This window comes from Nelumbo lutea, chromosome 6, assembly GCF_056320005.1.
Source record: "Nelumbo lutea isolate HS-2025 chromosome 6, American lotus-T2T, whole genome shotgun sequence".
NCBI classification, from domain to species: Eukaryota; Viridiplantae; Streptophyta; class Magnoliopsida; order Proteales; family Nelumbonaceae; genus Nelumbo; species Nelumbo lutea.
The window spans coordinates 58,402,000-58,412,473 of record NC_142689.1 but is presented as its reverse complement, the minus strand read 5'-3'; the positions used below and the strand labels follow the sequence as shown (position 1 = coordinate 58,412,473).

At 37.9% G+C, this 10,474-nt stretch overlaps 1 pseudogene across 1 annotated transcript; it reads left to right on the top strand.

Moving 5' to 3' along the window:
* Positions 1–7,712: 7,712 nt before the first annotated feature.
* Positions 7,713–9,963, top strand: LOC148849070 (aldehyde oxidase GLOX pseudogene; annotated as a pseudogene). Its single transcript, XR_016101326.1, has one exon. The product of XR_016101326.1 is annotated as an aldehyde oxidase GLOX pseudogene (transcript).
* The last annotated feature ends 511 nt before the right edge of the window (positions 9,964–10,474 follow it).

Here is a 10,474-nt window from a genome sequence, read left to right as displayed (position 1 = left end):
AAAGAATCCTTCTCAGGGGGAGTGTTTTGGGGAAGTAAGTCAGCAATCTATCCCTCTCTCAGCTCCAATCCCTATGTCTACTCCTGTGCTTGACCACCACTCCATGTCACTTACCTTGCCACCTCCTTTGCGCTCCGTCTCACAGCATTACTCATGGTAGAGACTTCATAAGGCAATTGATTCCACTACAGTAGAACTCACACCACTTCCTATCGATCCCTTGGAGACTTCAGATTCGACTTATACGGATTTAGGTATTCCTCTTGATCCCACTACTATTTCAGTGTCTATACCCAAGGGTGTTAATGAGGCTCTCTCCAAACCTGAGTGGAAGATAGCTATGCAAGAAGAGATGGAGGCTTTGATTAAAAATCAGACATGGGAGATATTGTGAACCTACTAGAAGGCAAGGAGACAGTTGGATGCAAATGGGTTTACACAGTAAAGTATAAGGTAGATGGAAGTATAGAGAGGTACAAGGCAAGACTTGTTGCGAAATGGTACACACAGACCTATGGAATTGATTATCTAGAGACATTTGTGCCAGTTGCAATGATGACTTCTGTTTGGATACTCCTTTCTCTTGCTGCCTCATACTCTTGGCCCTTGTTTCAACTGGATGTGAATAATGCTTTCCTAAATGGGGATATGCAAGAAGAGGTGTATATGGATCTTCCAACTGATTTTTATGATAATGCTAAAAAGGAAAAGGTATGCAAGCTGAATAAGTCATTATATGGCTTGAAACAATCTCCTAGAGCATGGTTTGATAGATTCAAAAAGGCCTTGATTGTTTTTGGCTACACTCAAACTCAATCTGATCACACCTTGTTTGTGAAGTGCAGGAGATCTTTGGTGTCAATCCTAATTGTTTATGTGGATGATATTGTTGTCACTAGGAATAATATGAGTGAGATTGATAGTCTGAAGAGGAACCTGCATAAGGAATTTGAGATTAAGGATCTTTGGAGAACTAAGATACTTCTTAGGCATCGAAGTTGCAAGATCGAAACATGAAATTTTTATCTCTCAAAAGAAGTATGTCTTGGACCTTCTCCAAGAGACTGAGAAACTTGGAACAAAGGTATCTAGCACCCCCATTGATCAAAACCATAGAATCAGTGCATTAGAAGGTGAACTAGTAAAGGACCTTGGGAGATACCAAAGACTTGTGGGTCGGCTCCTATACTTGTGTATGACAAGACTGGACATCTCCTATGCAATAAGTGTAGTGAGTCAATACATGCATGCTCCACGAGACTAGCACTATAAGGCAGTTGACAGGATCTTTGCTTATTTGAAGGGACATCCAGGCAGAGGCATATTGTTTACTGATCATGGGCAGTTGAAGCTAGAGGCTTATACAGGTGTGGATTGGGCAGGATGCCTTGATGACAAAAGATCAACTTCAGGAGTGTGCACCCTAGTTGGGGGTAATCTAGTCTCATGGAAGAGTTAAAAACAAACAGTTGTGGCAAGATCAAGTGCAGAAGCCAAATATAGGGCCATGGCACATGGAGTTTTAGAACTTCTCTGGATCTGTTCTCTGTTAGAAGAAATCGGTGTATAGGCAGAATAACCTATGATGCTATACTGCGATAACCAAACAACAATTAATATTGCCCATAATCCAGTCTAGCATGACCAAACTAAGCACATTAAAGTAGATATAATTTTATCAGAGAAATGGTAATTTCTGGAGAAGTTTGTCTTCCATACATTTCTTCTGATCTGCAGCTTGCTGATGTTCTCACAAAAGGCGTTGCAAAGAATGTGCTAGAGCATGATCTACGCAAGTTGGGAATGTGTGACATCTACTCCCAACTTGAGGGGGAATGTTGAGTGGGGCCACCGATTTGTGTTGTTGAATGGGCTGATTTGTGTTTATTTTATTTTCTTGTTGGGCGTTGGGCCCATTAGTTTTTATTTTTAAAAGGGTTGTAACTATTTATTTTGAGTTGCCACCCTACTAAGGGCATCTTTGTAATATCTCATATTTAAGTTAAATATAAATAGAATGAGGGGCTAGCGGCTAGGGTTATGATACACAATCCTAGTTGACCTTCTTCTCCTTTCTTCCTTTTTCTCTTTCTATTGTTGAAATCTATAACTTTCTCCTCTTCCTTTTACAAAAAGCTTGACCGAATCAATAGATAGTGGTTTCTACTCTATATAGATATATATATCGGGGCAATATATCAAGAACTGAAACCGACCCATTGGTTTTGATTCCATCAGTTTGGGTTTATCTGTCCAAGCTGACCCATTGACAGCCCCAATTCCGTAAGACCCACTAACTTATCCGCTCATCTATGCTGCAAAACAAACAAACCCTGAAGTTTAAGACGATGCTGTGGGCCTATCAAATCCTTAGTCATTAAGTCAGTCCGAAAATGTTCATTTGTTAAGTGTAATCATGGTTATGGCCTGTTTAATTTGTTTTTGGACGATGGTTCTGTTTCCATGGCTTGTCCATTAATCCATTCATCAGTTTTCCTTATCAACTGAGCTCAGCTGATATAAAATTGATTGCATCTTTATTATTATAGACAATAACTACCCAACCACTACGCAGTGTTAGGTAGGAAAAGTCGAAAAGTTCAAGAATCAATTGGACCCGTTGCTTCCATGTTTCAATCAATCCATTCCGTTACACTATGTTTGAACCCATCCAATCAACAGAATTCCCGCTATGAAATTGCCTTCCCCAAGAAATGAATCAAAATGGGCTAGGCTAGTGGGCTCCCGACACCAACGGATGGGGTGGGTCCACTCCCGTTAGCAACACCAATTGGCAATAGTTAATTAATGACCTCTTGGCCTTGGATCAGTTTGTTCTCGACGAATAATTGGTATGATCCAGCTTGTCCTGTCTGTGCCCATTGGATTTGCTGTCCATCTAGACTCTAGAGATAAATGGAAAATACGTTCTTACCACCTTTGTGGACATTTATCTTGTCATAACCATTTTATACCATCGATTTTAGGGTTTACAGATTAGATTTTAGGGTTTAGGATTTAAGTTTTTATGTTAGAGTTTAGAGTTTAAGGGCTTAGGGTTTAAGATTTAAGGGTCTAGAGTTTAGATTTTAGGATTTAAGAAATTAAGGTTTAGGATTTAAAGTTTAGATTTTTGGGTTAGGAACTTAGGGTTTAAGATTTAAGAGTTTAGAGTTTAGATTTTAAGATTTAAGGCTTTAAGATTTAGGGTTTAGAGTTTAATTTAAGGGTTTTAAGTTTTAAAGTTTAGGGTTTCAATCTAAAAACCAGGTGATAGGATGCATGTCCTCCAACATGGTAAGAGCCAAGTATTGCCTAAGATAAATGAGCTTCATCTAAGGTAAAGTCCACATCTAGGGAGACCTAATGTAATCCCTACAAGGGTCAGAACAGCCTTTGTAGTCGTGCATTGGTAACATCTTCCTTGTCCTTTCATAACGAGGTGTTTTTGGTGCATGGTTGCAAAGCTGTAGTGTCCGGTTGTTTGGGATCTGATCCAAACTTGCTTCTAGGCTAATAATCCCTTGGTTATGTATGAATTCACATCTGTGCCCCACAAACGCCCCACAGCATATTCTAACCGTATATTGCGAACATCTTCCACTAACAACTGTGGAAGATGTTTCAAATACATGCTGAGATGTGCATGCGGGGCGTTTGTGGGGCGCAGATGTGAGATGTGCATGTAGTTCTTAATGTTCAAAGCTCCATTAAATATTTTAACCCAAAAAGAAAACTCCATGAAACACTGAAGCCCAACTGTCACTCCCATTCACATGACCATCAAAAAACTATAGGAAATTTCGAATGTACCTCCCTCTCAGTACTTTTAAATTTTTAATTATATCCTTAAATCAATCCAAATTGATCTTTTAACTCTTAGGCTTAGTTTGGAAAGAGCACAAATGCAAATATGTACAATACAAATATATATAAAATAATATAAAATATAAAATTTTACATTCTACATATTTGCATTTATATTCCTTCTAAACTAGCATAGCAACCTTATATTTGGAAGGAGTATAAATATAAACATATAGAATGCAAAATCTTATATTTTATATATATATATTTGCATTGTAAGCTCTTTCCAAACTGAGCCTTAATAACCTAATTGAGACCCAGCTAAGAGTTTTGTAAAATATTTCAAAGCTCTTGCTTTCTTTTGGCATTTTCTGGACCCTCTCGAATCTAGATCCATCTAACAATGGTCCAACCCATATCTGGATCCGGAAAATGGAAAATGGTACCCTATTCATCATATCCATGTTTCATTAGGTTTGGAGGAAACATTCTATCTATGGCATAAAATTTATAAGCAGAAGCGCCCTCTTTCAATGCCAAATTGGATATAGATTCAACCCGAACCTATAAATGGATTCGTAAATGGTCCTAATCAATATGGGTTCCTTGCACCTGTTTGTGTTTAGTGTTTACATCGCATAAAAGCAAAAACCCATAACCCATGTCACGGATAACTTCTCGATATGATCAAAAGGGAAAAGTGGTTTTAGCTGTTTGAAATTCTATGTTCTGAGACCACAGATAACTGGCTCATTTGTGGTAAAGGTAACACAGATTCCTGCACAACAGAAATGCACATGATCTATGGGCCCCACCGGTTCTCATGACCAGACATAATTTGCTGGACTAATAAACCAGTCCACAAGTATTACACCATGCATCAAGTGATCAAACACAATCAGACCTCGAAATTCTAATGGACCTGTTTGGTAGCAGGAATAGGGTATGGAGTTAAAATTGAAACGAGTCATTCTATTTTCAACTGTTTGATTGGGTGAAATTAATTGGAATCGTTATCTTATTTCTATTTTTAGTGTAATGGTATTTTTTTATTTGGGATGATGTTCATTCCTTTTTCTTTCCTTGAAAGTGAAATCTCCTTCAAACTGAATCTAAATCTCATTTTCCTATTTAAACCAAACAGTATAGAAATAAAACATTCTAATTCTGATTCCAATTCTGATTCTAACTATAAACCAAATGGATCCTGGATGTTATACAATATGTGATATGAGTTGAATCCTACAGTAGAACTCGGAGGTTTAGGAAGTGATATTTAGGGGTGTCAACGGTATTCAAAAATTTAATTTTGAATTTGATATTCGATATATTGAATTCGGATAATTTGAATATTTAATCGGTCAAATTCAGATATGACTTAATTCGATTCGATAAATATCCGAATTCGATCAATTATTTAATTCTTATATATAATATATAAATTATTTTATATAATTTATATATAATAATTAAACTATATAAATAATTTATATTTATATACTTTAGATCAATAAAATATTTATTTATATATTTAATTTTCAATATCTATGGATATCAAATCAAATTCAGATATCAGATTTTCTAATTGGATTCAAATTCAGATATTACCTAATCCGATTCGAATTTGATCCATTTACACGCGTAATGATATTACCCTTTTTTGATTGCTTGAAGAATTGGAAGAATAAGGATCAAAAGCCAACATAGCAATCAACGTCTGCATGCTATTTCTTTGGGTACTAAAAAAAGTGTCACATCCACTAAATCCCAAGCCAGGTGCTACGATCCATAATAAGCTGCATGATTTAATTTGTTTATATATCTATAAGCACGTTCTGGGGTGTAGAAGAACTCAACTGATATTTTGTTGTGATCCAGAGAACTCTGTTGAATTGATATGGTGGTGGGTCATGACTCATGGATACATGATTCGAGCAATATTAACCCAAAAAAAAGAAAATCAAAGCTTCATAGACATGGCTAAATCTTTTTAACTTTTTCTGTGCATCATATTCATATACATTTCCTTATTATTCCAGGGGGAAAGAAAAGGCATGTGTTCTCTTTACAAAAGCAACTAGTTTGGTTCTTTACATTTTCTTTTAGCTGTCCTTTTTAGACTTTAATATGGCCCACCAGCCCACCTCAGTGAACCCGATAAGAATTTAGACCGGGTTCAGTCCATTGAACTGAACCGTTTTGACCATTGGTTTCTGGGTCAAATAGTCTGATCGTCTGGTCCAAATCTGATCAAATGATTTTTTATCTAAAACCGGAGCCAGAGTCAGAATCGATTCCCAAATCAAACAGTCTCACCGTCCAATCTGATCCGGTTTTGAAAACCAAATGGATCGAATCATCTTTTTTTATTATTAGCACTGTCCAATTCAGGCTGGGCCAACCACCCCAGGTCCCAAATTCCGCGTAGAGATAAAGTCTCTTTACAGTTGATGAGGAATATAGCTAGATTTGTTCGATTCTTTGCCGAGCTTTATTTCACTTCACACATATATATGATAAACTCAGACTGTTAAGGTAGATATGGACATAAATTAATATTTGACATTGTTTCCGATTCTTGACTTTTGACTTCCTGCATTTGCATTCCAAATTTAAGCTACACTGATCCAGTAAAAGCACCGTCAATCCTGAAGTGAATGACATGAGCTGTATCTTTCCAACTTGTTTTCTGTTTCCTAATCTGGGTGTAAACTTAAGACCTCTCCTCTCCTCAATACAACTCTTTAATTAGGCTGGCCGGCTGTCAGTGGGCCTAGTGTCGTGGGTTCAATGTTTTTGTTTTTTAATTAAAAAACGGACAAAATTGATGACCTTAGAGTAATAAAATTAACAATAAGAAAATTGGCAATATAAGTGTTTGTTTTAATAAGCATTTATTTCGAGGTCAGGACCATATCAATAGGCTCAGTTTGGAAGGAGTAGAAATACAAATTGGTAGAGTATAAGATCTTATATTTTATATTATTTTATATGTATTTATACTGTATATATTTGTATTTATACTCTTTTTCAAACTGAGCTATAAGTGTTTATTGTTATTTGGTAAATAAGTACAAAATAAGTGCTTATTTGAGAATAGAAACCCAAAAGTTGGACTTATTTTTAAGTGTTTATTTCCTTTCTAACCTGTCTTTGACTCATCGTGCCATTTTGAAAATACGTATACTACTTCAATTATTCAATAATTATTTGGGTTTAATTTGGAAGGAAAACAAATGCAAATATGTACAGTACAAATACATACAAAATATTACAAAATAAGAGACTTTGCACTCTAACTATTACAAAATAAGAGCCTTAAGGGTAAGAAAAAGTGAACGGAGGTTGGTTCATCAAAGAAAAATATTGGTTGAAAAGACTTGGAATCTTCACCCATAACAACTCTATCCATGTCTACTCACAAAAAACTACCTATGTGAATTGGGAACATCTCCAAGTGCATGATAATATGTAAAATAATGATATGTTCTCCCATGTGTGGCTATGATGTTATGTGGATAGAGTTTCCGTGAATAGAAAATCCGGATAATGCACATTAGCTTGAAAAATGTACAAATTAACAAATACTCATTTAATACCTTTGAAAAAAATTAATACCCATTTTTGGTATTTGTCAAAATATATATCAAATGCTCATTTAAGGTGCTTACTTTGTTGTGCCTAATATATCTTGTCATAATGTCTCATAAAATACCTCCATTACGTCCAGAGAGACAAATTAACAAGTGCTCATTTAATACCTTGGAAAAAGATTAATACCCATTTAACGTTCTTACTTTGTTGTGCCTACTGTATCGTTCCTCTCATAACGAGAAGCACAAGCAGAAATAGACGTAAAATTAGCCAGCTCATCGAGAGATATTCTACCTAAAAAAAATATTTGACAGAGAGAGGGAGAGGCTAATTAGTATTCAATGAGACCAAAAGGAAACCAGGGTACGATGCCACTTAGTAGCTTCTTCTTAGTTCTCAGTTTCTAAATTCGAACTTTATTTCTTGCACGTGTTTCCAATCCCCACTAGTATTTAACTAGACCGGATCGAAGGGGGAACAACCAGACATACATCCGGCCCTCTTCAGTCTTCAGTCTTCAGTCTTTCTCACCCACATTGAAAGATTCAGCAAATCATGGCAACTAGTACTTGGTTTCCCTCCTTCCTTGTCTGGTTGCTGCTCTTCCTTGTCGCAACTCCTTGCCGGAGTCTGACCCATGCCGCCGGGGGCGGAGGCAAATGGGACCTCCTTCAGCAAAGCATCGGCATATCCGCAATGCACATGCAGCTACTTAACAACGACCGAGTCGTCATATTCGATCGAACCGACTTCGGCGAGTCGAAGCTGGCATTACCCGACGGAAAGTGTCGGAACGACCCCAATGACACCGTTCTCACTATTGACTGTACAGCTCACTCCGCCGAATATGATGTGTTGTCTAAATCCATACGGCCTCTCATGGTCCTAACTGATGTCTGGTGCTCCTCCGGCGCGGTTTCCCCAGATGGGCGTCTCATCCAAACTGGTGGATTCAATGACGGTGACTATGCTGTCAGGATTTTCACCCCGTGCAATGGCTGCGACTGGCAGGAGAACAGCTCCGGACTCCTTGCTCGACGATGGTACGCCACCAACCATATATTACCCGACGGCCGCTTTATAATTATCGGTGGACGTCGTCAATTCAACTATGAATTTTACCCAAAATCCTCGTCCACTAACATCCTATTCTCTCTCCCGTTTCTATCCCAAACGAATGATCCCAAGATAGAGAACAATCTCTATCCTTTTGTTCATCTCAACGTCGACGGTAACTTGTTTATTTTCGCCAATAACCGCGCAATTTTACTGGACTACACCAAAAATGCAGTCGTGAAAACGTTCCCGCAAATGCCCGGCGGTGATCCAAGAAGCTACCCGAGCACGGGTTCCTCCGTTCTTCTCCCATTGAAGAACTTACAGCAATCATCCGTCGAAGCTGAAGTTCTGGTATGCGGTGGCGCGCCAAAAGGTTCCTACGTTCAAGCGAAAAAAGGAACATTCGTCAGAGCCTTGGACACATGTGGGAGAATCAAAATTACCGATGCGTCGCCGGATTGGTCAATGGAGACAATGCCGCTGGCAAGAGTCATGGGAGATATGCTTTTACTTCCTAATGGCCATGTCCTTATAATCAATGGTGCTTCATCTGGGACTGCCGGGTGGGAATTGGGCCGAGAACCAGAACTCAAACCGGTCATTTACAGACCAGATAACCCATCAGGGTCAAGGTTCGAAGTACAAAACCCGTCCTCCACACCGCGTCTCTACCATTCTACTGCAATCCTACTTCGGGATGGACGAGTTCTCGTCGGTGGTAACAACCCACATAGGTATTACAATTTCACCGGCGTCCTTTATCCAACCGATTTAAGCTTGGAGGCGTTCTCACCGGATTACTTGGACTCCAAAGTTTCCACTTTACGGCCAAAGATTCTGTCTCCGGGATCTCAAGCTCAACTAAGTTATGGGAAGCGATTATCAGTAAGATTCTCGGTCTCGGGTGCATTAAACGACAAATGGGTGTCGGTTACGATGGTGTCTCCGTCGTTCACAACGCATTCATTCTCCATGAACCATAGGTTGCTGGTTCTGGATGGTGGAAAGGTGACGCCGGTGTCGAGCTCGGTGTACGACATGGAGGTGACGGCACCCAACTCAGGTTTTCTGGCACCTTCGGGCTATTATCTTTTGTTTGTGCTTCATCAAGAAATTCCCAGCGAGGGCATCTGGGTTAACATTAAGTGATGGATACAGCTTCAATTCATGCATAGATATGGTATTAATTTGTTTGAACATATTAATTTGATATAGGATCGTAAGATCCATAAAAGGTGTGGTGTGGGTAGAAAATTAAGCCAGAGCTTATGTATGAAAAAAATCGTTTTTACTTTTTATGTCCATTGATCATCAGTTAGCTCAGGTTATAAAAAGAAAAAACAAACCAGTCACTTTCCCAAGGTCATACTCCACACAGAAAATCTGGTAAAAGACAGTTCTCAGACTTCCTTACCAGTTATTGTTTGGGAATTGGGATTCACTCCTTTCTTTTCTTTGCAGTTATTATCTTTCTAAAATGTTAAGGGACAACTGCTTCAACTATTTATGGTGTTTCTGACTTTCTACTTTTATTTCCCTGCTTACCTAATTAACCTTCCATAGTTTATAATTCCATTGCAGGCTCATTTTGGAACGATTATAAATATAAATATAAATATTCAGGTTCGAGAATCTTGTTTTTTTATTATTTTTTGTGTATTTATATTGTCTTAATAAGTAAATACAGTTAGTAAGACAGCATTTATATATATTGATAATTGTATTCACCCGAATAATTAAATGAGAGAGGTATGTGAATGCCATTATGGGAGAAGTTGAGGAGATTTTTAGTCATGAAAGGAAGAATAACTATTTTATATAAATTATTTGTTTTTGTTAGTAGTGATGGGGTTTCAAGAGTCACGGACAAAAACCAAAAAAAAAAAAAAAATCACGGGTCTGTTACTACCTGTTCTCCTACATGTTCTATTTAATTCTATCTTATCACCTTTCCCAATGGTGGTACCGTATGCCCCTTAAGCAATAGCAATCACTGATCAGATGCAGGAAACAC